Below are 27,968 nucleotides of genomic sequence, written 5' to 3'. Positions count from 1 at the left end.
ATTGGGTAGGGGGAGGACTTACTTTTTAAATAAAAATGTGCCATGCATATCAGACTCAGCAAACTGATTAAAAAACGGTGGGAGGTATGGAGAAGCTCTTAGTCAAATCTGTCCTTTTTATGTTACTATATATATATTTTATTGATGCTTTATAATAATACCTAACAGTGGGATTTATTATTACATATTTGTTCTGAATCTGTCCTTTATTCAATGCTCTGCTAAAAAAGTAACCTATAAAATATTCTCTGTTCAATCTGGTTTTGAGTACCTGGGGTATCAGAAGAATTAGCGAACTTTTTCTGTGTGATGGAAGTATTTGATAATTAAAAATATTCAATAGGGGTGGGAGATCAGCTGCTCCCAGATGAAGCTGAACATCTCCTTCCCAGGCATGGCTGCCAGAACTCATTGAAGTAGGTGATGAATGCAAACTTCATGCTTTTTATAAGAAGCATACAGCCTCGGAAGTTGCTGCTGATGCTCTGGGTGAAGAATGGAAGGGTTATGTGGTCTGAATTGGTGGCTGGAACGACAAACAAGGTTTCCCCATAAAGCAGGGTGTGTTGACCCATGGCCGTGTTCACCTGCTACTGAGGAAGGGGCACTCCTGTTACAGACCAAGGCGAACTGGAGAGAGAAAGCTCAAATCTGCTCCAGGTTGCGCTGTGCATGCTAATCTGAGCGTTCTCAACCTGGTTATTGTTTAAACAAGGAGAGAAGGATGTTCCTGGACTTACGGATACTACTGTACCTTGTAGACTGGGGCCCAAAAGAGCTAGTAGAATCTGCGAAATTCTGAATCTCTCTGAGGAAGATGATGTCCACCAATATGTTGCCAGAAAACCCTTAAACAAGGAAGGCACAAACCCAGGACCAAAGCACCCAAGATCCAGTATCTTGTTACTCCACGTGTCCTGCAACATCAGTGCCTGCGTACTGCTCTGAAAAAACAGCGGACTAAGAAAAACAAGGAAGAGTCTGCAGAATATGCCAAACTTTTGGTAAAGAGAATGAAAAAAGTCAAAGAAAAACACCAGGAACAGACTGCCAAGAGACACACACAGGCTGTCCTCTCTGAGAGTTTCTACGCTAAGTCTGAGTCCGGTCAAAAATAAGAATTTTTAAGAGTAACAAATAAATAAGATCTGGCCTTCAAACTTTATTAACTTTTCATTGATGATGTAACTAGATAAGGGGTGGGAAAACATGTCATAGAAAAGGGAAGTCTACCTACAAGAGATAAATGAAATTATATTCTTAAATTCAGAGACCGACGTGACACTGCACTGATTCTAGAAGGCCAGCAAAAGTTTCTTTTTGAGCATAAGTGGCTGAAGAAAGGAGACTTAATATGAAAACATTACCTTTGCAGAAAGGCATAACTTAGGGTAAATAAATAATCACCACTATTAAAAAAATATTCAATAGGTGTTTAAATAATAGTCCTTTCATTTAGATTTTGCCCACAAGCCACAGCTCCGTCCTTTTCATGGTGGTCAGCTTGTTCCATAACATATCAACACATGAGAGAATATTTTATTTTTTTCCTCAGGACCGGCTGAATCATTTTCAGAGGGGAGGCTTAACTGAGAGCATTTAAGTCCACTGCTCAATGACACCAGACTACTGTAAGAATCTAGCCCAGGAACTGAAATGGTTTGACTCTGGTGAAATCCGAGGCCTGTTTTGGCCTCCTTATGACCACAGGAGACCATAACTCAGGTTTCCGGCCCACATCTGATAAGCCTTTGTGCTGCAGATCAGTGGGAGGGAGCAGGGACCCAGAAACACATCTCCCTGGTCGCCTCTGCCCACTGCCCTGCACTCCTGAACTGAGTGCCGTTAATACCAGTGTCTGAAAAAGACACCTCTGAGTGCAGTGGTAGAAGAGGAAGTGACCGGCTATCTCTCTGACCCCCCAATTTTGCCACCACTAGGAGATTTCGCAGACCAAATATTTCCTCCAGACTGATGATGCCTACCGTCAGTATGCAAGGTAGGTTTCTCTCCCTTCCTCATCTCCTGAGGTCGGATAGTCAACAACAGAAATGGGCGAAGTCCCCTCATCCTTTGGCCAAATCCCAGGGAGCCATTCTAGGGACGTGCAGACTGAATTTCTACGAGGCCTTTCTTTGGATCAAACACATATTTTTCGCACACCGATTACTATTATTATGGCTTAAAGATGTCCCCTCCAAAATTTGTATTGCAGTTTAATCCCCAGTGTGGAGGTATTCAAAGGTAGGGCCTTCCGTAAAGTGGCAGATCGGAGACTGCGTGGGTGTCCTATAAAGGGGATGGAGGGAACTCTCAGGTCCTTCTGCAGTTTTGTCCTTTGGCCTTGTATGATCTGAGGGCATGGTGCTCAGAGTCCTCACCAGACATTCCTAAACCCAAGGGTACTTTCATCTTGGACTTCCCAGCCTCCACGAATGTGAGTGACAAACCAATGTTATTTATAATGTGCTCCGTCTCAGGTGTTTTGTTATAGCAGCAGAAATGGCCTAAGATTTAATACAGATTTCTAAACAATGCAATAGCCGTGTGTAGTTACAAAATATAGGTATTTCTCCAAATCAGTATGTTCAGTACAATAGATCTCCAACTTCTCTCTTAAAAGTTAATTAAAATTGTGTTACACAAGAGTTCTGAGTCCTTCTTTTGTATTTTTTTTAAAGAAAATATATCTTTGGGACTCAAAAGATTAACATATAAAAACATATAGCATGTGTTGTGCTACCTAAACCACCACCTAAAATCTGAAATGATATATTTTCCCTTTTACAGAACTCTCTATTGTACAGTTTTCAAATAAATTCTCTCCCTTGCAATCAGTAAAGTGATACTTTCTTGTTTTCATAATTTTTCTATGGTATCATTTTGTTTCATTAAATTAATATCATCTCTGATTTCAAACCCACCTTCATTTTGAATTTATTCACCCACACAAAATATCTGTGATCTGTTTATCATTGTCTCTTTGATGTAAAGGGAGATGTCTTATTGAACCCTCTGTACCTAGTCCTGAGCACTGTGACCTGCGCACATTAGGTATGTAAGTGCCTATTCCTAGCATTGTGACCTGCACACAGTAGGTCTGTAAGTGTCTGGTATCCATATGAGAAGTAAATACAGAATGCTAGATATTCAAAACAAGGTCCCCATATTGTCTGTGAGTCCACTGTACTTCATTTATTTTTTACCATAGTACTTAATAGTGTCTTTTTTACTGTCCATTTATTTATTTTTTTATTGTCTGTTTCCTTACATAAAACGTACCTTCCAAGAAGACAGAGATTAAATGATCCGCACTACTTTACCCATCTAGGATATTGCCTGTCCCATGTTACGTATTTTGTAGTTTTTAATCAATGAATGAATATTGGTTTGCAATATAATGGAAGCCGATTGCTGAGGGAACAGGTCGGGAAGAGGAATCCTTCTTCAGTTTGCTCTTCCAGGATTTTAATGTGGACTTGGGCCTGCTAAGCATCCCCTCGGAGATTCCTGTTGCGGGTGCTCTTGCCAAATGGAGAGGTGATCGTTTTAATTCCACTGGACTCGAGGGCAATCCGAATGTCTTTTCCATGTTGTTCTACAGTCTAGGAAGGTCTTCCCGTTTCATTCCGGAAATGGTGACCTTCTCTTCCTAAAGGGGCAACAAAAATGGTGTGTTTCAGAGTAAGTCAGACGGCGGGTACTTCTTTAGATGAGATGGGTTTTTTCTTTGCCATCCTGAAGGCACGGTCCCTTTGTCTTGAGGAAGCCCTGGCCAGTTTTGAGTTGCTGTGGTTAAGCCCAGTGCCCTTGAGATGGGTGCCCCCCGAGGTGACTCACTGGTCACCTCCAGCATCTTCCAGGTGACCTTCTTTTTTGTGCATGTGTGGGTGCTTTCTGTGTCTTTTCCACAGCTGTTTCCTGTCCCAGCCCTTGTGAGAACCCACGGCACCTTCTTGCCCAGGAAAATCTACCACTTGGAGCCTTTTGCCACAATGGGTGTGGGCGAATGTTCCATAAATCGGCAATTCCTAGGTGTAGAGAAGACCAGGAGGACATTTTGCTCTTATATATAATGTAAAGTTATCAGACCCGAAATGGAGGCTTCAATTTGCAGTGATCGCGTTAAGATGACTGAACAAATCATTTGTCTTTTTTTCCCATCAGTTATTTTCATGTAAATCTTATAACAATGTATCCATCGCAATACGCTTTGGATATCTTAGCTCCCTCCATGCCCATATGAGTATTTCCAATCGATGTTGCCGCTACATTGCTTTTATGGATGTTGTGAGCCATGTAGGGACCTCATCGTGATGGGAAGCCACATACCTCAAACTTTACCTGGATTTTGTTGCAAGATTTCATGTGACATGTGCAAATTTGAACTCAGGGAGACCCAAAGATTCAGGGGTCAAAAATCCCTCATGGCACTTGGAGCCAGAAAACTAACCCTGATACAAATGCCTCCCTTGGTGATAAGACTCCTCCTGAGAGGTCACGGCCGTGGGAACAGGTGAGGGCAGGCAAAGGTGATCAGCCAATAAGAAAATCGGTATGTGCCCAGCCCAAGCTCCAGGCCTAAACGGAAGAACCAGCAACTTCTGGAGCTTGGTTGTTGGCCCTTCTAAGAAACGGGTGCTACTTAGAGGGTCAAAGATTGGCTTGATTCTGCCCAGTTCCAGCAGTGACACGGTGCATAACAGATTCTTTCTTTAAAGTTTTATTTGTTTTTGTATTCTAATTAGTCATCCGTGACAGTAGAATGCACTTTGATACATCAAATACAGATGGAGTATGATTTCTCATTTTCTGGTTGCACATGATGTGGAATCCCACTGGTTATATAGTTATATATGCACATAGGGTCATAATGTCCAATTCATTCTACTATCCTTCATACCCCCACATCCCCTCCCCTCCCTCCCCTCCCCTCTACCTAATCTAAAGTGTCTCTATTCTTCCCCAGTGACCACTCCCCTTATTGTGAATTAGCATCCACATATCAGAGAAAACATTTGGCCCTTGGTTTTTTGGGATTGGCTTATTTTGCTTAGCATGATATTCTCCAGCTCCATCCATTTACCAGCAAATGCCATATTTTCATTATTCTTTAAGGCTGAGTAATATTCCATTGTGTGTATATGCCATATTTTCTTTATTCATTCATCTGTTGAGGGGCACCTAGTTTGGTTTCACAGTTTAGCTATTGTGAATTGAGCTACTATGAACATTGATGTGGTTGCATCACTGTAGTATGCTGATTTTAAGTCCTTTGGATATCAACTGAGGAGTGGGATAGCTGGGTCAAATAGTAGTTCCATTCCAAGTTTTCTGAGGAATCTCCATACCACTTTCCATAATGATTGTACCCATTTACATTCCCACCAGCAACGTAGGAGGGCACCTTTTTCCCCACATTCTCTCCAACACTTATTGTTGCTGCATTCTTGATCACTGCCATTCTGACTTTGGAGAAATGAAAATCACAACAGATTCTTAATATCTATTGATTTGAATGCAATGAAATGCTTGCAAGCATGTTTATGAACATTTCTAGCTAGGTACTCTTGAAAGTCGCTCCTGAGTTTCCTCTTGTGGAGAATGGGCGATTAGAATAGGGAAGAGTGTAGCATGAATTCACTTCGTGAACTCACAAAATAAGCATGAGCTCTCTACATTCAAACCCTTCCTCTCCTTTGTTCCCTGAGCTGCCCGGTATTGATCTGACTTGGACTTTGTTTTTAATACCTAATGATGGGTGAAATACAGAATAAAACAAGCCTAGAAAAGCTCATTAGATTTTGTTTTAAAAGGCAGAGAGATACACATGAAAGAATGAATCTAGATACAGAAGGGAAGAGTGGGTGGGGGCGATAGAGACCAAGAACAGAGATGTTATGGTTCACATCTGGAGCATCCAGGAGAGGGGTTTTTGGGAAGAGTTGGATCATGAGGGCCCTCACCTCATCAGTGGATGAATTCATTGATGGGTGTGTAATAGTGTGGTCTATTAGAGGCAATGGGAACTGTGGAAGGTGGGACCTGATTTAAGGGCATGTCCTGGCTATACCTTGTCCCTGGTCCCTTCTCTTCTCCCCTGCTTCCTTGCTACCATGAAATGAGCTGCTTTGCTTAGCTGCATCCTCTCCTCCATGATGTTCTGGCCCACAGTGATGAGGCCAGGTAACTACAGACTGAGACCTCTAACACCAGGCCAAGATGAACCTTTTCTTCTGTAAGTTGGTTTTCTCTGGTATTTTGTCATAGTAGCTAAAAGCTAACTAATACAAGAAGGCAAATAACAAGAAACTTTTAAGAAGCTCTCTTGAACATTTAGGGAATAGTGGTTGGTGAGGAAACTAGCTGAGATGTTTATCTCTCTCTCATGTAAGGGATTGGCCCTATGAGATCTCTTTTCCTAATGGCTATAAAAATTTAATAACATTTGTTAATGCCAGATGAATATTTCTTTTGAGTGCCATAAGCCTACAGTGAAACACACTATTGGGTTTCCCAGTTTTATTCAGATTACACAGAGGAAGGAATATTATAATGTTGTATCTATGAAGATTCTTATTAAATGTTCCCAGATGATAACATTTTAATGGCTAGAATCTCCATCACAGGCTTTCAATGCAAACCTGTTCACTGAATGTAACCAATTATATAGATATGGTACATGCACAGATGCTTTTGCAGCAGTTTTAGAGTGAAGATAATACTAGTTTTTCACAAGGCAAGGGTGTTATTGCTAAGGAAATTCAGTGAAGAAGATATTGCTTTCAAGGAGTCAGATGATGGAGATAAAAGATATTTTGATAATTTGAATTAGGGGTTTCATGTGATAAGCCATATTGCTGCATTTCTTCCTACGCTTTAAAGAAATTGGCATCTTCTTTATGATGTCTTTATTACGGGCTTGAGGATTCCAACCTATAGATGTTTAATGTAGTCAGATCCAAATATGTAAATTTAAAATGAAAGGGGCAGGGATACCACAATTTCAATAGCAGGAGCGTTGTCTCTCACTTTAAGCCTAGGAATGCTAGCCTGAATGACCTTGATGTGGAAGAAGCAAATCAGCTGGTCACTCAGTACATTGCACTTCATTCCATGTATGACTAGAGGGAGCATCTTGAGGTGCTGTCCTAAAGACACCATATTGTAAATGTGTATCACAGAACAGAGGCTTCAGCTGCATAGAGATGGTGCTATGAGGTTATCAAGGACCTGAGATTTTTATTTTATCTTTGCTATTCTTTGGTCACTCTGAGATCCCTTAGGATAGCTGCCATAGTCTCAACCCACGTGGTTACTTCATGTCCAGTGGAGAAAATTCTGCTCTTTTCATGTATTTTATTAAGCAAAGATATCTTTCTTCCAAAGATACCCTGTCTGTCTTCTCTTCCTGTTTGCAGGAATTTCGTCACAGAACCGTACTGATTCCTTCCAAGGAAAATGGTTCCATGATGGTTTTCTTAGATCAACCACGATTCATCTGCTGTATGCTGATGGGTCTGACTTCTTGCTATGCATGACCAAGAAATTTCAAAATTTTCATGGGAAAATTTTGAATTCCATTACAAGAAAGGAAATGGAATAGAATAGTGGTCAGATAAGTTCTACAACCCATATTTGTTCATTAATATACTGTAAGGTACCGTTTGCATTTCATATGTGTGTGTGTATATGTGTGTATATATTACCTTATAATATGGTAAACACAAGGCCATGCATATTATACTTCATTGACAATATCGTAGGGCTTTTTGTGGGACCAATTTTGATTCTGATTTTTGCATTAGGATGGAAGCTGTGCTCTGGTGCATGCCTAAGACAAGATAACTCTCATATCAACAGTTTCACATTTACTTTAGTGAATCTGTCGAAAACATAGTTGTTTAATTTTTGTGATGCTAGGGTTTGAACATAAGAACTCTTGCATGCTAGACAATTGTTCTTACATTGAGCTACCCATAAATTTTAAGTGTGCATAGAGCACCTGGTTGACTGATATAAAAATCTGATAACAACTCAAGTATTCATTGTTTTTAGGGAAATTGGCAGAGTTTCTTTCTGCTCTGATCTTGAATAAACCTCACTCGGTCTCTCCAGATGTCCAGATAGCCATGCAGCAAGTGCTGAGTGCCATCTAGGTGTCTGCCCTATTCTAATCACTGTGAATCAAGCAATTAATGAGGCAGGTAACATACCTGTTCTCATAGAGCTTACATTGTATTGTGGAAAGAAAAAAAATAACCTGGTAGGTTGTTTTAGTTAGCTTTTTAACTGTTATGATTAAAAGACCTGACCAGACAATTGTACAGGAGGAAACATTTATTCAGGGGTGAACGGTTTCAGAGGTCTTTGTCCACAGGTAGCTAATTCCATTCCTCAGGGCTCCAGGTGAGGCGGAACCTCATGGCAGAAGAGTGTGGCAGAGGGAAGTGGTTCACATGGTGATTAGGAAGTAGAAAGAGACTCCACTCACCAGATACAAAGTGTATACCCCAAAGGCACACCCCCAATGCCCACCTCCTCCAGCCACACCCTACCCACCTTCAAGTACCTCTCAGTCAATCCCATGTGGGGATTCATTCACTGTTTGGGTTAAGGCTCTCATAATCCCATCATTTCTCCTCTGAACCTTCTTGTACTGTCTCACACATGAGCTTTTGGGGGACACCTCACATCTAAACCATAAGTCAACCTCAAAAGCCATACAAAGTGAGACAGCGTGTACTTGATAGCAAGCCAGTGGGTGGCTCCTTCAAATACTCAGGGACATCCTCTCTGAGGAAATGGAGTTTCAGCTGAAATCAAAATGAGTTTTAAGAAGACTTCAAGAAGCCAAAATGCAACTTCTAGAGAAGAACCTTCTCAGCTCTGGAATAACTGGGACAGAGACCCTGTGGTGGGAATTAGCTGGGACTGCATGCAGCCAAGAGGAGAGAGGAAGGTGAGGTCAGGGAACTATTCCAGGGCTAGATCATGTGGGATTCTGTGACCCAGGGCCAAAGACTGGGTGTTGATTGGAAGTAGAGTGGGAAGCTATTGGAAAGCCCCACATCTAGAAGTGGACAGGGTGATCAGACATACTGGATGAGATGTGGGAAGAGCGTCAGAAGGACCCAGTCAAAGCTCAGGTAGACGGTGGTCCAGGTGAGGAGATGGTGGAAAGACCGGGAGGTGATGGTGGGATTCAGGATGCTTTGAAGATAAATGTTGGAGTGGGGAAAGAGAGAAAGAGGATAACTTCTAAATTTTTTTATTTGAGCTTCAAGATAGATCAGGAGGAATTATTTTCAGAGATGAGTGGAAAGCAGAGATGTTTAGGAGAGAAGGAAAGTACAATAAAGGGTTCTCTTTTGGGTCTTATGTAGCTTGATGCATGTCGGACATCCTTCTAAAGATGCCAAGAAAACATTTGGCTACCTCAGTCAGAAATTCCAGGAAGAGACTGAGTTTGGAGATATAGATTTGGGTTCCATTTGCATATTACAAAAACCAGAGAAGTGCCCACACAATGATTTTAATTAATTCCACAGAGCATGCTAAAGTATAATTTGGATAACTAAAAATTGATGAGTACTTATTTATTGAAACATTTGTCTGGAAAATGTGTTGACAGCCTGATGGCTGAGAAATTAATTGATTGCTCATGACAAGCAACAATGGCTCATTTCATCAAAGTTTCCCTGAAAGACAAAGAAAGTTTGCCATTATCAGCTTTGGCTGGCTTTGAAAATTGTTTTTTGCGCATCACTGTTTGGGTTCAGCAATAAAATTCTCCGCTTTTGCTTCATAAATCAAACAAGGACACAATTGTTAAATAGTCTATATCATATTAATTAAGCCCTGAAACGAGGCAAGCATTACAGCCATTTATAACAGGGTATTGCATAAGTTGCTAATCAATAGAAAAAGTAACTAATTAATGAGCCACCAGTCAGCATTTTGAGCAGAAGTTGGTGACTTTCAGCTTAATTAAACTTTGCAGGTGTCAGAGATAATATGAAAGAATCTTTCATCTGTTTGTGTCTAAATTCCCCCTGATCATTTGAACATCTGTACATGTTTAAAGTCCCTATTTCGAGGTAGGTAAGGGGATTTCAGTGTCTTAAAGCACTTTGCATCTTCAAAAGCCTCTTCTTCACCAAATCATTGAACTCTCTTTGGATTAAGACAATGGAATGAAGTCCCAGAACCCTTTTATCCCCAACAAGCTCAAGTGTTATTTACATACCCTAAAATTTACTTCTTTTGAGTGTAACGTTGAATGATTTTTAAATTAACGTATGGAGTTATACAGTTATCACTGCAGTGACATTTTAAGTGAAATCTTAAAGTTTGGACAGATTTACCTGTGATAGAAAAATGTGGGTGTGTGGGAAGCTGGGGTGTATCTGGTCTTTAGGAATGACCTATTAAAGGATTTGGTATGCCTTTTCTCCTAGTCCTAAAATGTTTTTATGCATCTGTCAAAGTTCCCATCAAAAACGGGATTCTAGACAGGATGAAACAAGGATTAGGATTGATCTCTTCCTTAAATAACATTTAAGTACCACAAATTCCTCTGTAATTACTTTATTTGGCAAAAATTAAGACTCCTGGTTGCTCAGAATGCCTTATTTCTTTTCAGAGTTGGTCTTGTCACTGCTGAGCCACGGAATACAGAGACTCGTTCCCTAATGACAGTGCTGTTGCTTCTCACTTACGATCTCTGTGCAAGAAGGTGACATTTTCAAAAAAGTTGCTTAGGAAATGGCCGAACCTTTGTATCTGAGATTTAGATCAGCATACACATAGAAATATTTGTCCTGTCGAAGACATTATAAGAAACCACTTGAAATTTTCAGGAGGAAGATGGCAATTTGCTGAATTGAAGCAGTAATAATACACACAGTAGCAACCATGACTTCCTGTGTGCCGGAAACAGAACTAGGCATGCGTACACGCACCCACAAAAATGTGCACTTACACATGTATGTGTGTATAGGTATGCATATATACACATATGTATAGGATACTTAGAACTCTGTGTGTAGTGCTTAGAATATACATGTACATATACACGAATCTATATGTATATGGGCGTGTGTGTGTGTGTGTACAAACACACACGTGTACAGACACATTCATTTAATTTTTGCTACAACTTCATGGAATCTACCCATTCTACAAACACAAACTGAGGCACGGAAAAGCCAGTTTGTTCAAGATGCCCCGAGGGTAAGAGTGAATGATCGTGTCGAGTCTGAAGCTCTGGATTTTACTTGATCGATGTTCCCCTGCTGGAAATTTTGATCATCAGCATTATTCACATCACACAGCTTCAATGGTTTACTATCAGTGAGCCCTAAAGAAGTTTCAGGCGATCTAAAAACAGAAGAGACCAGGATGGCTCAGAAACACTTCTTTGAGTAGGGTTAGATGTTTTCAGACACACTGGCAACCTGGTGTTGTTCCGGGAATGATAAATTTAGAATGTGGAAACTTGGGTCAGAAGTGAGAGTTCTTCAAGCAGGTAATGGCAGAAACGTGGGAAATTACTTAGTCTCATTGAATCAGTTATCTATAAAACAGAGAGCATATCCCTTGACTGGCCCGGGGTTGTCTTCTGTACCTCCTAATAACAAGATGGCAGCAGTTATGTCACCGGAAGTTTCCATTGACTCCATTATCTCTCCACTGACTGTGAGCTCTTGAAGGGCAGGAACCACGTTTTCATCTTTGCATCCTCAGCTTCATTTAGAATTCCCCCTGTTACCTCAGAAGCACATATTAAATATGAATATGATTGAAATACAGAGGAAGGGATAATTCTGTGGTTCCCAAAAGACTGACCATCAAGATCAGAGGTGATAAACAAAATCTTGCTCTTGAATTCCTACTACCAGCCATACCAGTGTGGTGCTTCATCTAGTAGCAATATATATGGATTCATAGTCACGGACCCAACAGAAGAATCACATGGGGAGTAAATATTTTCAAATCAACAGCTTGAGGAATGGAGTCAAGATATCCTATCACTCATCTATGGGGAAAACATTTGCAGCATCTCTGTACACATTTCTTTTCTGTTCCTTTTTTCTTTCTTTTTTTTTTTTTTTTTCCTTTTCTGGTACCAGGGATTGAATCCAGGGGCACTTAACCACAGAGCCACATCCCCAACCCTTTTTATTTTTTTATTTTGAGACAGGGTCTTGCCATGTTGCTTAGGGCCTCACTAAGTTACTGAGGCTGGCTTTGAACGAGTGAACCTTCTGCCTCAGCCTCCTGAACTTCTGGGACTATAGCCCATTATTTCTTAAAGCGTCTCAGAACTGTTTATCAGAGTGTGGCTATCACGTCACAGCCGTAAGACAGCAGAACAACACAGTTAAGTTATGGGAAAATGGAGAAGTCCACTTGCCTCTGGTTCCGGGGAGGAGCTAAGCAGCACATTCCTTGGGGAGAAGACTTTTTATTTGCCTGATAAAGAATGTGAGGGACCAAGCACTTTTTGCATGAAATCTTTTTGTATTGATCAGGCACACTTACAACACAATGCTGACTCCTGCGGGTACAGCGGTTTACAATTTTCTGTCCCCAGAGCTTGGCAGTAGATTCCGTGTGCTTTTCTTTATCTCTGCGGTATTCAGAGCTTCTGGCTTTAGCTCTTCCACTTTGCCCTCTCTTGTTCCCTAGATAGACACCCTGCTTTGTTTCAGTACCCAGTGCTTCTCTCTGCCCTCGGCTTACCTAAAAGTCTCTCTCTAAATATGTACCAAGTAGTGACACTCAATCCCTTGGCGAACCAGACCAACACCCTACCACATTAAATCATATTTCACTTCTCAGTATAATTGTATCTGAGCTCCTCTGGTCACGCAAAAAGTGATCTTGAACCTAAGAGAGTTCATGAAGGGTCCTGGGAAATCTAAATTGCAAGAAGGTGGAGAGAGAAAATAGCAAACCCATACCTTTATTCTACACAGAAAAGGTTCGGCTTTGCAAAGTAAATATTGCTACCAGTTGCATTTAATCTTTTGTAATTGCTTGGATTTAAGTGAAGACCCTGTTTCCACAAGAATGTCCTTGTGCGTGGAATAAATAGGATTGTAGAAAACTTGAAAACCTGATTCATAAGGAATGATGCACATCGCTAGACTCCAAAATAGCTCTCCCCACTCCTAATGCTATCCCTCCCTGAAAGCAAAGCGCTTTAATCCCAGAATACCTCTGGTAAGCATCAAGGTTGGTAAGAACTGATTTTTTCCTTGTAGGCTCCTTGGCTGGATATTGAGCAAAAGGGAAAGAAACTCTGTCTTAAGAGACACAAACCTCAGCATGAAATTAAAAAACAACCTAAAATCTGACTCTTAAACAGTGCCTATTTGAGATGAATGAGCTACTGTATTTTACCAAATCTTAATTTCCTCCTTTCTAAAATTAAATTAAATCAGTGCTGGTCTTAAAGGGTCATTGGGAAGATTAGAAGAGAAAACTCCTGCAAAAACCATGGTGGGTTATGGGACACATCAACTTCTCTCAATAAATGTTCACATTCCAACCTTCTCCTCCTCTTCCTCTCCATCTCCCATGGCTGATGTAAGGCTGCTAGGCTTTCCGGAACAGTCCTCTGCTCCTCCTGTTTTCTTCCCCAGAATTTTGACTCTGATCATCTGGGCCCACCTCAATACCTGTGTGCCCGTGACGACACCTGGAGAGGTCTTCACCTCCAGTTCACACAACACTCAGATTATAACTTGCATGTATTTAACTCGTATCATCATTAAGCGACATTTTGCAAATAGTTTGTGGTATAAATTCCCCTTTCGCAAAATAGTTCTCAAAAATCTTGAGCATTTACTGCCAAGGAGTCAAAATCTCTTCTGATTTCACCTCCCAGAAAATAGAAGTCCCCTCTGGTTTCTTTTCTGTGCCCCGCATGGTGTTGGCCGTTCTGGGCTGTCTTGCTTCTTGACACCTGGACTCCCCGTGCCTTGCTTTATGTGGCCTTGTTCTCGTGAAGGTGCAGGAAGGTCGCCTTAAGGGACTCAACCTGATAACGCAGTGGGCACATTCAGTTTCATGTGTGCCCTGATCATCAGGAAGCATCCCCTTTATCTCCGTCCACCCTGGTTCTGCACGTCTGTCCTTTGCTTTGTTCTTTCAATATTCTGCTTTTGCCTGTTTGTTCTGGACTTTCTGAGGCAGTAGGAATTTTAATTTCTGACCCTGAGAAGAGTAGCTTCCAGGTGGGAGTCAGGCTAAAATCCATTCCCATTGGACAAGAAAGTAAATACTTCGCTCTGCGAAGTTTCCTAGCAGTGGAGATGACTGAAAAATCTGGAGTCTGCCTGTGACTATGGAGAAATAATAAGTGCTACTATTTTTTAATTTTAATTTTTAAACTATTTTTGGCATTGCAGATGGACAGAATGCCTTAATGTTCTTTGTTTATTTTTATGTGACACTAAGGATCGAACCCAGTGCCTCACACATGCTAGGAGAGAACTCTGCCCCTGAGCCACCACCCCAGCCCTATTTTTATTTTTTAATGAAATTTTTAATTAATAATAAAAAGGGAGTGGTTGTGGGATGCTAGTAATGCTACAGAAACACAGGATCAGAGGGGCCCTCGCGAGAGGAAGACTCTGGTGTTGGCTGAGATATTGAGGGACTGTGAGCTTTAGGTCTGAAATCCAAAGAGAAAGAGGGGAATGACCAGGCTGGTCACCCTCAGCCCCTGCTTGACATCTGCTTTAGTTTATTCCAGGAGGAAAGAGAAGGGTAGGAAGCTTCGCAGCAGAACTGACTTCACCTTGCATAATCTCACCTACCTACCCCATCTAAGGGGGTCTAGGTTAGGAGTTGTTTGGTTTTTGTCTTTTTAAGGAGACACCCAGGAGAAAGGGAGTTCATTCCAGGTTCCTGGAGAATTCTTAGCTCAGATCTAGAGTGTCCAGATCTTCAGCTGAGCTCCTCTGGCCAGCTATGGCCTGTCCTGCTGCCTTGGTCCCATCTCTTGGAGGGAGGAGAGGTTTTGAGGCCTTGTTAGGCAGGTAGAGAAAAGAGGGGCTCTTGGTTTCTAGGAGAGATCTGGAGGGGACAGCATTTGTTCTGGGCTGGACACAGAGTTAGGGACTTCAAGATGGCGGACCCATTCCCACAGGAGCTAGACACCTCTAGAATTGCTCCAGGGCGTATCTCAGGTTCCCTTGGATCTCGTCTGCCCCTGTCACGACACCTGTCATGGCAAGTCTGTCTCCAACCTCCATCTACCCAGAGCCAATGTGAGTCAAGGGGACAAAATTCATTGGTTCCCCAGTCATGGTCTGGAAATGTGTCTTCTTTTCTGGCTGGGGGTTCTCTACCACGCGGCAGCCCAGTCTTGCCCCAGTCCACTCGTATCCCCTGTTGGCTTCTCCTTCACTCCTTGGCCTAAGGCCCCAGAGGGCTTCTGCTCCGGTGCCTTGAATCCACTGCTTACTCCCCAGGTGTGACAACACCTGGGTTCACTCAGCTGGAGGGGTCTAGAGAAGGTGGCATCCTCAACCCTTAGCTGAACAGTGAAGGTCAGCCTCTCAGGCCTAGGGAGTCTAAGAAGGACAGAGAGAGGGGTGGGCATGCAGGGACAAGGTGATGTCCTCCTCGGATCTGGAACCCTGCACTTCCAGGAAGCCAGGCATCCAGCTGCAGCTGGTCAGGGGCTCCCACTGGGTGCCCACCAACATGGGATTCCTGGGCTCACTCCTTGCTTGGGACACAGGGAACAGAGGGTGGGCCAGCAGAGGTGGGACTGGCCTAGCACGAATTACTATTTATCGTATGTTTTAAGAGTGAGCCAAACCCTTTGAGAAGACCCTCATATTCATTATCCTAGCCTATTCTAAAGCAATCATGAAAGGCTGAATGTTAATTGATTTAGTTAGCTCTTTTTAGTCACTGTAAGTAGCAAGAGCAACTTGTAGGAGGGAAAGTTTATTTGGGACTCACAGTTTCAGATGTCTCAGTCCATAGATGACCAAAACCATGGCTCTCGCCCGAGGTGAGGCAGAACATCATGGTGGAAGGAAGTGGAGGAGGAAAGCAGCCCAGGAGGTGGCAATCGGGAAGCAGAGAGATGGGGGAGAAGGGGACACAGGGAACATACACCCTTCCAGGGCACACCCCCACCTCCTCCACCCATACCTCACCTGCTCAGTTACCACCCAGAAAGTCCATTCAAACTAGAATGAACCGGTTAGGTTACAGTTCTCGTAAGCTAATCACTTCTCCTCTGAATATTCCCGCATGCATAGGAGCTTTGCGGGGAAGGGGAATTCCTCACTTCCAAATTATAACATTCGTAGATCCATTTTCTGATGAGTTCACAGCAACTCAGAGAAGTCAAAAATCTCACCCAGGATGGTACAGCAGGTATGGAAAAGCTGCCGTTTGAGACCAGAGCACTCTGATCCAAACACCAGTGCTCCTACGGAGATGATAACGAGGGGTACACAGCTTCTGTTCTCGTGTACCTGAGAGCAATTGTGCAGCTGCACACGGTAAAGTAATTGTTCTACATCTGTCAAGGAGTTAGCTGCAAAGGAAGAGGTGGCCTGAGAGACCCACACCGTGTCCTGGAGGGCAGACTGGCTTCCACCTTGATAAATGGTGCATAGCATTGTAGAAAACTACTTGCCTGCTCACCCAAATATGACAGAATCCCTCCATCTTCACCTTCTTTAAGGGTGATACTCTGCTAGGCCTGAGTTTCCTGAAGGATCCTTTATTGAGACCAATTCTCCTTTATTTCCATTTTGCTCCCATGTTTTCCTTCCTGATTTCCTACCCCTTGCGGGGCCCATTCATGGTCCATATATTTCTGTCATTTTAGCTCCTCATCCTGAAGCTCGGCAATCATTTCTGAGTTTTATGGATCACTGCACAGATATTCTGGTGGTGTGCTATTAATCCTTCTCTGACCGTGTGGCAGCTTTACCAAGGCTTTGGGATGATATTTAGCAGCTCCTGTGGAACTTTTGCTCCTGGAATCTGAACAGAAGCCGGGCGGGGGAGGTCAGGGGATAGGTAAACATAAATCAGGTTTGTGCAAACAAGCATGATGATTGCTAGTTCCCAAACGGCTCTGCCTTTTGTCAAACTTATATATTGGGAGAGAGGGCGGCAGAGTGTGAATGATGAATCATCAGGCGGCTCCCGGGTGCAGGAACCGGCAGGGAGACCTCTGCGTCCACACCGAAGCCCAGACACATCACGGGGCTTGGGAATGCAGAGTGGAAACCCCAAGTAGCCACACTAGCCTGAAGTCAGCAGGAAAAGAAGGGAGCAGGTGTCCCCTGACTGGGAAGACCAGATCAGTCCCCAGGAGGTGAACTGGGGACAGCACTTAGGATGCAGGACATCCGGGTGCCTTGACCAGGGCTCACAGGTAGAAAAAGAGCAAACACAGATCTACAGTCACTGAAGGTCAGGAGCTCTTTGGCTCGTGAATGAATCCACAATCACGAAACTGTAATCAGTTAACTGTGGCCTTGTCACCGGAAGTCACTGGTTTATTCACGTACTGCTATTGTTATTAATAAAATATTGAAATTTTTTGCAGCTTTGAAATTTTAGGAGTTGTTATACTAATCGCAGTACACACACACACACACACACACACACACACACGCTTTTTCTGCAGCACTGGGGATCCAATTCAGAGGCTCACACGTGCTCTGTAAGGGCTCTACCACTGAGCTCCACCCTCCGCCCCCAAACGCTATTTTATCACAAAAATTTAAATATTTTTGAAATCATTTTTCGGTACACATCATTCCCTTTGTGACTTTATATATGTTATTCTGTGCGCCAAGAAATATTATTCTGAGACAGCATCTCTGGGTTTCACCAAGGTTCTAAAATTTCTAGAATTTTGGGGGGGGAACGGCACAGAACTAAAAATACTATCCACTCTTCCAGTAGATGTTAGGTAAAAGCCAGCCTGTTAAGGATTCAGTTTTTAGCAATGGTTTGAGGTGGGGAAAAAGAATATTCTGCTTTTGTATGTTCTGTTCTGTATTTGATGCTACCAGTCAGTATTCAGCATGAATTTAAAAATTTCCTTTTCTGGTCCACCTGTGGACAGCGGATGGCAGTAAGGACGCCATTTTGGAACCAAGGCCTGATTTGCAGACTCTCCAGTGTGAATCCCACTCCCCTTTCCCTGTGCCTGTGTTCTGTAGATGGGGTTCCATTGCGATTGAGAGACCTGGCTCTGGAATTGGAATTCCTGGGTCTTGATTTTAGTCAGCTGCTAAATTTTAGGTGTGTGATGATGGGTACGTTATTGTAACTTTTTAAGCCTTAATTTCATCATCAAAAAGTGGGAATACTCCCTACTCTAAGTTCCCAGCTACCAAATCCTCGGCATCTCTCCCAGGATACCATGTGAGCAGCCTTCTGTGGTCCAGAGCATCCAGGTACCCACCTCTTTTGATGGCTAACTGTATAATAATGCTATATTCTATTTTTAAATTATTTTTATTAAACATTGGGTCAATATACAACAATACTTATAAAGTACATGAAAGGCATAAAGAGTAACAATATAACATGCCAATAAACTGCCAATACTTGGGCAGTTTAAGCAAAAAAAAAGTCGTGGCTGTTAACTTTGAAATATCTAGAATGTTCCTTTGGAAGTCTGCTCTCTTTCTTCTGTTCCAATACAATGATCATCCTGACTTGGGGGCTTATTTTCCCATTGCTTGCTTTAATAGTTTCACCACATGTATTTCTAAATACTGGGTGTGAATGGAGTGACTTTGGAACTTGTCTTGCTTTTTGCACTCAAGTTGCTGAGATCGATCCATGTGGCGACCACTAGTTCTGAAGCATTTGTTTTATTTTTGCAATTCTTTTTATGAATCTGCCACAGTTTATTATCCATTTTCTATTGATAGCCTCTTTTTTATAGCTATTACCAGTAAGTGCTGCTGTGAATATTGTCCTGCTTCTCTTGCTGTACCTGAGAAGCAGAACCATTAAATCAAGAATCTAAAATCCCAATCCTTCACTCTGTAATGCTCAATTGTTTTTCAGAGAGTTGTTCCAATTTCTATTCCTACTAGCAGCGTCTCATTGTTCTAATGTTCTCACATTCTTGCCAACACTTACATTTGTCAGATTTTGACATGTTCAAAAATCCATTGAGTTTGAAATGGCATCTCATTATAATTTTAATTTTTAATTTTTAGTTTCATTTTCTTGATCATTCTTTTCTCTTCTGAGGATTGCCTGTCTTCTTCATTTGGAGTAGTTCTGAATATCCTAGACACTGACATTTTCTGATTCTGTGTGTTAAACGTATCTTCTCCAGTTTCTTGGCCTTTTCAACTGGTTTTGGGGTTCTTTTGAACAAGATGAGCCTGTTAAGCTCTTTCCTTATGATCATGGTTTGTGTCTTATATAAAAAATTCCAGTCTTTTTCCTAGAAAAAGTCTTTTTCTAGAATAAAGTTGGGTCCCATATGACCTCTTTATATCATCTAGGAGGGGGAAAAAAATCATGATTCAAGAAAAAAAAAAAAAAAGAGTTGTCTTGACTTGGAAGTGGTTGTTTTTCCATGTTTAATCCATGGCTACAACTCTGGTTAAAAAAACAGACAAGAAAATTGCCTGTAATTACTCAGATTACTTAGACTCTTTAGCTAATAAAAATTTAATGTTCCCATGGCATTTGCCTCTCATTTAAGAGGCTAGGACAATTTGTTTGTTTGTTTACTCAGATGTACTGGATGCTAGAAATGCAAAATCTGGAGAAGGCGGAAGCAATGTGTATGGGCTTCTTACTGGGGTAGCATTCCCCACCCCTCCCATGTCTCAGGGTTGAAATTCAGGGGTGATCCGTAGAAGTAAATCTGTATTCGCGTTACAACCTTAGTATTTAATGTGTCTGTTCTCAATCCGCACTTGGTTCCCGCGTCCACTTTGCTCATCTACTTATCTCATTTGGATTGGACCTGATTTTCCACCCACCCTCAATTGGCTGGCATTTTGGGGTTTCCTGGGATGCAGGACGCTCAGTGCTAAAAACCAAGCCCTGCCGTAGCTGGGACACACTGGTCCCCCTACTTTGAAGGCCAGGACTCTGTGTTGCATTGCTATATGAGGTACCGCTCTTTTCACAGATTTTACAGAAAGTCAGTGGTTTAAAAGTGTGTCTTTCATCAAGTTGGAAAGTACGCATTCTGTTAGAAATAATGAAATGCTGCAAAAAATCAAATACATGCTCCAAAATGGATGGGGAAGAAAACCTTAACTTGGGCAGAAGAGCGTGCTACCCCAACCTGAATCGGGCTAGCAAGCCCCTGGGCGGGAAGTCCTCCTTGCTCATAGCTCTAACCCAACGCAGCCCCGCCCTTCACTCTGATTGGAGGAGGTTGGGCTTACCATCTACCTGATTGGCTAATTTTAGAATTAGGGCAGGTCAAAGGGAAGGGATGGAATTGGATCTAACTAAGGCGGACTATTCTGCAAAAGGACCGCCAGACTTTCCATTTCTCATAATTGTGACTTGGATCTTCCTACGTCTTCCTTGCCTGTTGCATTTATTTTCTAGCATACAATTTCAGTCATCTGTCAGGTCTTCAATATATTTAATCTTTTTAATCTGCTGACTTTAGGGTGGCAATAGACTTTGTTGATCAAGGAGTTCTGTCACCTTTAGAAATGACATTGCCATGAGCTGTCATGTGTTTTTGTTTTTGCGAATAGGTCACAGTTCACTAGTTAAAATAAATGTATTATGAATCTTTTTATTAATTTTATTTATTTACTTATATGTAGTGCTGAGAATCGAACCCAGGGCCTCGCACATGCCAGGCAAGCCCTCTACCACTGAGCCACAACCCCAGCCCATGAATCTTAAGATTCATGAACCTGAGTATTTTAGATTTGGGGGAGGTGCTTTAGCTTTTGTTCTGTCAACAGGTATCTCTCAGGATTGTAAAAGTTGTCCTTATCAAGTTTTCTGCCACTGTTGGATCAACCCAGAGGTGACATGTCTGTGTCTAAATAGATTCAGGGTTTGCATCTTAGTGTGAGTTGAGAGGTGGCTAAAATGGCTTTGGTGGCTCCAAATGTCTCTTCCTGTGGCCTGGTGAATGTGGAACTCCATCTTTGTCACCCTGCCCATCGGTTGGCTAAGCCACTGTCCCCTCCAGCAGTCTCTGTTGAAGCAGAAGTACAGGGAGGCAAGAGGCTCAGTGTACTGGAACAGTGTGGTCCTAACCCTTTCAAGAGATATCAACTTATCTGCGTCTTTCCAAAGTCACAGATCAGAGGAGAGGGAGTTTGATACCAGGTGGGAGATAGTCATGAGGAACACTGGGTAATGGAGAAGAAAGTGCATTCTTCACAATTGGGACACCTTAAGAGAAATGGCTGCAGAGACCAACTCTGCTGTTCTACATTGCTCTGACCTTGGAGGGGAAAATGTCTTCAAAAGATTTGATTCATGAGACTATTTCCCACTCTAGATAGAATGCAAGGGATATCTGATGTCGTTTTGTGCCAATCTAAGTGACTATTGAGAGAAGATTTCCAAATTTCTCTGATTACCATCAGTAGGCAATGATGAAGTGGAATTTTTCCCCCATGGTCGCCTTTATCAGTGTCGGTGAAATGAGCACAAAACTCTCAATGCTCCCAAATTGGAAAAAAATCAGATCGGAATCTTCAAAAATCAGCTGAGCATCCCGCAACCTGGAGTTGTATGTCTGATTTGTAGGCAGCAGGAACTGCCTTACTGAAAGAAACCTAATCTCGTGATAATTTGGAAGTGGGCATAACCAAAAAAAAGTAGGGTTTTTTTAATCATGAAATGATTTTTCCTGAGTTGGAAAAATTTGGAATGGAACACAACTGTTTTAGTTAGCTTTCTCTCTGCTGGGACTAAATGTCCCGACCATCACAACTGTAGAGGAGGAAAGGTTTATTTGAGGGCTCACAGGTTCAGAGGTCCGAGTTTATAGAAGGCTGGCTCTGTTCCTTGGGACTGGAGGTGAGGCCGAACATCATGGCAGAAGAGCGTGGCAGAGGGAAGCAGCTCACATGATGATCAGAAAGCAGAGAGAGAGACTCCACTCTCCAGATGCAAATATCTACCCAAAGCCACGCCCCATTCCACCTCCTCCAGCCACACCTACCACTTCAATTAATCCCATCATGGATTCATTCATTGATTCGGTTAAGACTCATAAAACCCAGTCATTTCTAATCAGAACCTTCCTACATTGTCTCACATGGGAGATTTTGGGGGACACCTCTCACCCGAACCATCACAATAACCAAATGAGATTTTTTTTTTCCCCTGAGAAAAGCTTCTCTAAATGTGTAGCTAAAACATCAGAGAGCCTGTAAGAGAGAATCCGACTGCTGCTACTGTGGACCCTCAGAATAGCTTAATTTGGTCAATTATCTGAAATTGTGGTGTATGGAAAATTATCTGAAATGGACATGTATTATGGACTGAACTGTGTCCCCTCCTAAATGAAGTTCTAACTCCAGATGGGACTGTATTTGCAGAAAGGGCCTTTGAGGAGGTAATTGAGGTTAAATATGGTCATAGGAAGATAGCCCTAATCTAACACAAGTGTGTCCTGATGATAAGAGGAGGGACCAGCAGGGACCATGCAGAGATAAGGCCTAGTGCAGGTGGCCACCTACAATCCACAGAGGAACCCTCACCAGACCCCACCCAGCCAGCCCCTTGACCTTGAACTTTCTGCCTCGAGAACTGTCAGAGGAGAGTTTCTGTTGTCTAGGCCGCCTCTCTTTGGGCAGCCTGAGTAGATTAACAGAGCATCTAATTCAACAATAACCACTCCTTTTTTTTTTTTTTTTTTTCTCTCCAAATAACCCATTTTCTCAGTTGATTAGTGTTCAACTTCTGGATTAATTTCTCAAATTTCTAATGAAAATCTGTGGCCCTGGTCTGTCCCATGCCAAGTTGATGATCACATTGCTGGTTCGCTCCAGGAGTGCACCAATCTTGAAGGCTGGTAACATACTTTTGTAAACTTGATATGAAAGAAAGAAAGGAAGCAAGGAATCAAGCAAGCAAGCAAGCAAGGAATCAAGCAAGCAAGCAAGCAAGGAATCAAGCAAGCAAGCAAGGAATCAAGTAAGCAAGCAAGGAAACCAGCCCAGGTTTTAGCATGAGTCTACATAGCCTGACATAGTTCATGGTTCCTCTTTGGGCCCCTATAATTCCTGAAATATTCTCTACTTTTGTCATGCCCCAAATTGTCTGATGGTATATTTGATGCCTATTGGAACCGATGCTAGGTGTTTTTGTTTGTTTCATTGTTATTTGCTAAAGGGGAAACATAAATTACTAGAAATGGCATGATACTCTGGAATAAATTATACTGCAAATATCAGTCTGTGGTCCTTCTCCTACCCATCCTGCCCCAGAAACTCAACTTGAAACTTTCTTCTATGTTCTTCTTTAAGAAAACATGTATACTCTGCTAAGTTATCTTTTCTCTTTCTTAGGGCAAGCTAACTAGGACCTTGAATCAAAATTGGCTCTCCAACCAAATCTGGCCCTCCACTTATTTTTGCCAATAAAGTTTTATTGGAATACAATCATTGGTTTGCACATTATCTATGGCCACTGTCAGACTACAGTGTCAGGATTCAAATACTGCAACACAGCAAAATGGGACATGTGAGACTAAAATATTTACTATCTTTGCATCTGTTACTAAAGCCTTTACTATGCATGATAGTCCCAACACACTGTTAGCCCTTATTAGTACATAAGTTATAAATCATGATAAGAAGCCAATAACTTAATATTGTTAATTTTTCTCTCAAATGACAGTGAAATTTGAGAGAAATTCCTGTGATACATCTGTATCTTTCCATCTGAGTGTGTTTGTGCACATGTGTATGTACATGTATGTATGCTGTGCATTTAATAAATCTTAGGAACACTAGCAATTAATGAGAAGTTTCCCTTTTTAGAAAGTCTATAAAATTTAAAATTATGTAAGTGTTTATAATTCAGGAGTCTTATTTGCTTTCGTCAGAATTCTACCTGGGTAAAAACAGTCACTGCACTTGATCAAGACCATCTGAGTTTCCTCAAATATAGCACATTTTACTCCCATCTAATATTGACTGACCTAATTAAATAAAGGTTTTCTTTGCATTCCCATTAGATCTCATGCTTACTGGCTGTTGGTGCAAAAGTAGAAATAGTTTAAGGCAAAAATTTCTCCTGCTTTCTCCAGAAATGAGGTGTCCGTGATATTTTCCAAAAGCAGTAGATCTGATGTAATGCTCGATGCTTCTCTTCTGTGTTTGCCACTTGGGAACTCAGGCCACCAGGTCAAGAAATGAGCTTGAGGCAGAATAAAGGCGAGCGGTGATTCTGAGGTTAAAATCCGGGCCGCGTGATGGGTTATTGTAGTGAACGCCCGAGTTTTGAAAGGCTTCATTTATTATGTATGGCCATATGCAGTGAGCAGAACGCTTCTGTTAGTGAGCCTCACAAATGGTTTAGTAACCCCCCGAGATTAGCTGGATGTTCACAAGCACTATAAAAAGGAAGTGAACTTGATGTTAAACACGTCACATCATCCCGGGACAACAGGACACCCACTCAGCCCTCCCAGGCTACACCCCACCAGGGGATTCAGAGTCCAATTTTCATGTCCTGTAATGAATAGTCGTGATAATGTTCAAAGCACTGTACTGAGGGCTTCCTGTATAAATCGTTTAATTTTTTAAAATATATTTTTATCTGAGGAAATGCAAGTCGGGTCAACTCAGAAACCTTCAGTAAAATTCAAACCCAGGATGTAAGACTCCAAAGTCTGTGTGGTATGAAAACATCAGTTCATTCTTCAGCTACATGATGTCTGTCTTCTCTCCTGCTCTGTCATTCCACAAAAGACAGAGAGTCTATGTTATTATTTGTTGAATTCTCCAAGTGCTTATCTGGTACATTTGCAGTCCTATCTCATTCTGAGTTTCCTTGCTTAAAACAGTCCAGAGGCCAAATGATGTTTCAAAACCTTTCAGGTAACTAGCCATGTTACAGACCGACTGGTTACTTTGCAGTAGATCTAACACTCCTGAATTTCCCCAGATGCAAGAACCGATTATTTCTGGTGGAGTTTTAGGTGGAGTGCATTTGTTCTCTCTGGGGCCATTTGCTTTTTTCTCTGTGGGTTCATATCCTATGTAAAGTATGTCCCTTAATACCCCAGAAGTGTGCCCCACATGGCCCACAGTGGCATGAGGCCATCAGAACCTACTCAGCGAGCTTCAGGTTTGCCCCTGTGCCATAGTGTCATGAAGGGTTCTCAGTGGGACCACCCCGGGACTCTTAGTGGGGATTTCACTCATGAAGTTGCATTTACCAATGATTCCAAAGCACTGTACTCTCTGGCGGTAATAGTAGGATCTCACAGTCCTTCAAGTGCCGGTGTGTACCAGCCACCTAGCACGACATCTGCCCCTAATTCTCTGACTCTGCACAAGTTGTATATTATCAGTGTTCTCTTTTGTTTTAGGGAAATGAAACCAAGGGGCAGAAAAGCTGAGGTCACTCCACTAATGGGTGCCTAATCAGCACTTAAACACCACACGCACATACTTCACCATCAATCCATGCTGTCTTAAGTACCCAAATGATGGATAAGTCAAACATTACAAGTAATGGCAGATATACTGAAAACCTTACAATATCTGGCTTTGGTTTCAAGTTGCTTTATTAAAAAATATACTTCTGTGTATTTATTGTTTCTTTGTCCAAAACATGATTTCAGGGAGTGAAATCATTAGCCGTCCGTAGGTAGGGATCCAGTCCTCTGAACATTGAGTGTAGTCCGCCAAGGCTGCTACCCAGTGCACAGCCCTGGAGCGGCTCACAGGGCAGGTAGCGCCCCTGCTAGACATCGGTTCATCCAGAAGGTAGGCTGAGTGGACAAACTCCTCGGACTCTTCATGACACCTCACTAGGTACAGTCAGGACCTTGCCTCCAGAGTCTGCTCCTGTCCATATTAAATACACAGAGATGTCAACACATGGTCCAACTTCAAGTTGTCAGAAGTTCTATCGGGTGGACTTTGGGTTCATGAGCGCATTGGATCTCATCTTCATGTAGAAATCCAAGCTTGATTTCGAGCTAATATCCATTGGAGAGACAGGCAGTGTATCTTTTGATTAGGTGGAGATTTCTCCAAAAGGATCTTGTGTGTCTATTTCATTAGTGATAATGATGTCATCATCAAAACAGCTGGATCCAAAGTATCCTCTAAGCAATCATGTGCGTCTTCAGACTGTCAAAGTCTCCAAGAAAGCAGAAGCGTTGTGTTCGTAAGCTTGCTGGCATGGGGTTAATTCTGAAAGTCAGTTGGCCTCTGCTCTTGACCTCAAAGTCTGCTTCCCCTTTAGAAAGGAGAAGGGGTTGGTATTTGGTTGGTCACATGTCAGGAAATGAAAGGAAGACATGGGCTACTCAGGGTTAAGTCACAGAGCGGAAACACCCAATTTTCTACTTGAATTACCATTGCCTTCTGATGTCGTTGAGATTGTCCATGAAGAGATGCTTGCCTACTCCCTACCAACGCTGTCCTGTCCTTTACAATCCTGGTTCTTCGTGAGCAGACAAACATAGTGATTGGAAAACCATTTAAATTGTTTCCAAGTTCTTTGGAGGATCTCATGTAAATTCATTAGTAACTCGGGAACCATCTCCTCTGCGTTTAGGTAATGAAAAATGTATTAGTTTCACTACACAAATGTATTAGCTTCCACTCTGTAGTTAGATGAAAAATGTATTAGCCTTATGTATAAATATATTAACATTCACTCTGTGGCATTTTCTTAGACGTTACTCCACTTGAACTCATCTGCAAAGACTCAATACTAGAGAATTAGACTTTTAAAAAATTCTCTTAAGTAGCAGAAAAAACCATTGGGTCTGTTGTGTTACTTGTTTATTACAACAAGTAATTGCTTCCTAGGAAAATACTGTTTCAGAGAATATTCAGTGCTAGTTGGGTAGGATTCTAGAGAAGGATATTATTTTTAACAATATCTATAAATAATTATACTTATTCAACTTATGACAGGCATTTCTTTTTAATCCAGAATTGGGAGGAAGATTATTTTCTTCAAGCTTAGACACAGCATGAGCCAGTCAGCTATTGAAAAGATGACTTTCTGGTAATATCCAAATGTAGATCTGCAAGACATCCTTCTCTGAACCTCCAGGGGAATTTCCAGGTTTCCACAAACTATTTATTTTCTGTTGAACTTTGTGGTTGGACAACATTTAAACTGAAACCTATTCGCTCTCTACCTACCTGTTCAAGTCTTTCATTCTGGTTAACTGTTAAAATCCCTCTCCCTCTACATCTTCTTGGAAAATTGGTTGAATCAATGTGAGAATCTCCCAAGAGAGATAAAAGTTAAAAAGAAAAAAAAAAAAAAAAAAAAAAAAAAAAGAAGGTCAGGGTATGAGTTTACATGTGTCCTCCAAAGTTCAGGATGTCATTACCCTTGAAATGAGTTAGTTATGACGAGAGGGGGTTCCTGACCCCAGGAAAGTCCCTGCCTCTCCCGCTTCACTAGCACACACAGGTCTGTGTGCATGCTTTCTGTCTTTCCCTCTGCTTCCCACCAGGGGGCGACACCGCAGGAAGACTCGAGGCCCCAGACCTGGGACATCCCCCTGTTCCTTACAAATCAGCCAGTCTGGGGTTTTCTGTTACAGTAGCTCCTAACAGACTACGTGTGAGCTACCAAACTTTAATTGGAAGAAAACACTTTTTTTTTTTTTTTTTTTTTTTTTGGTATAGGGATTGAACCCCTGAACCGCATCTCACATCTCTAGCTCTTGTTATATTTTATTTGGAGACAGGGTCTCACTAAGTTACTCAGGGCCTGGCCAAGTTACTGAGGCTTGC

The 27,968-nt window shown here is 42.0% G+C and overlaps 1 protein-coding gene and 1 pseudogene across 3 annotated transcripts in view; both read left to right on the top strand.

Annotated features, from left to right (window-relative positions):
- The window catches only part of Cntn4 (contactin 4), a 968,730-nt gene that overhangs the window by 503,866 nt on the left and 436,896 nt on the right, over positions 1-27,968 (top strand). The gene's annotated exons all lie outside the window — the stretch shown is intronic.
- LOC124971126 (40S ribosomal protein S6-like) lies at positions 368-1,118 on the top strand (annotated as a pseudogene).

The sequence above is a fragment of the Sciurus carolinensis genome, chromosome 19 (assembly GCF_902686445.1).
Source record: "Sciurus carolinensis chromosome 19, mSciCar1.2, whole genome shotgun sequence".
In the NCBI taxonomy this organism is placed as follows: domain Eukaryota; kingdom Metazoa; phylum Chordata; class Mammalia; order Rodentia; family Sciuridae; genus Sciurus; species Sciurus carolinensis.
This window is presented reverse-complemented; position numbering and strand designations above follow the sequence as displayed.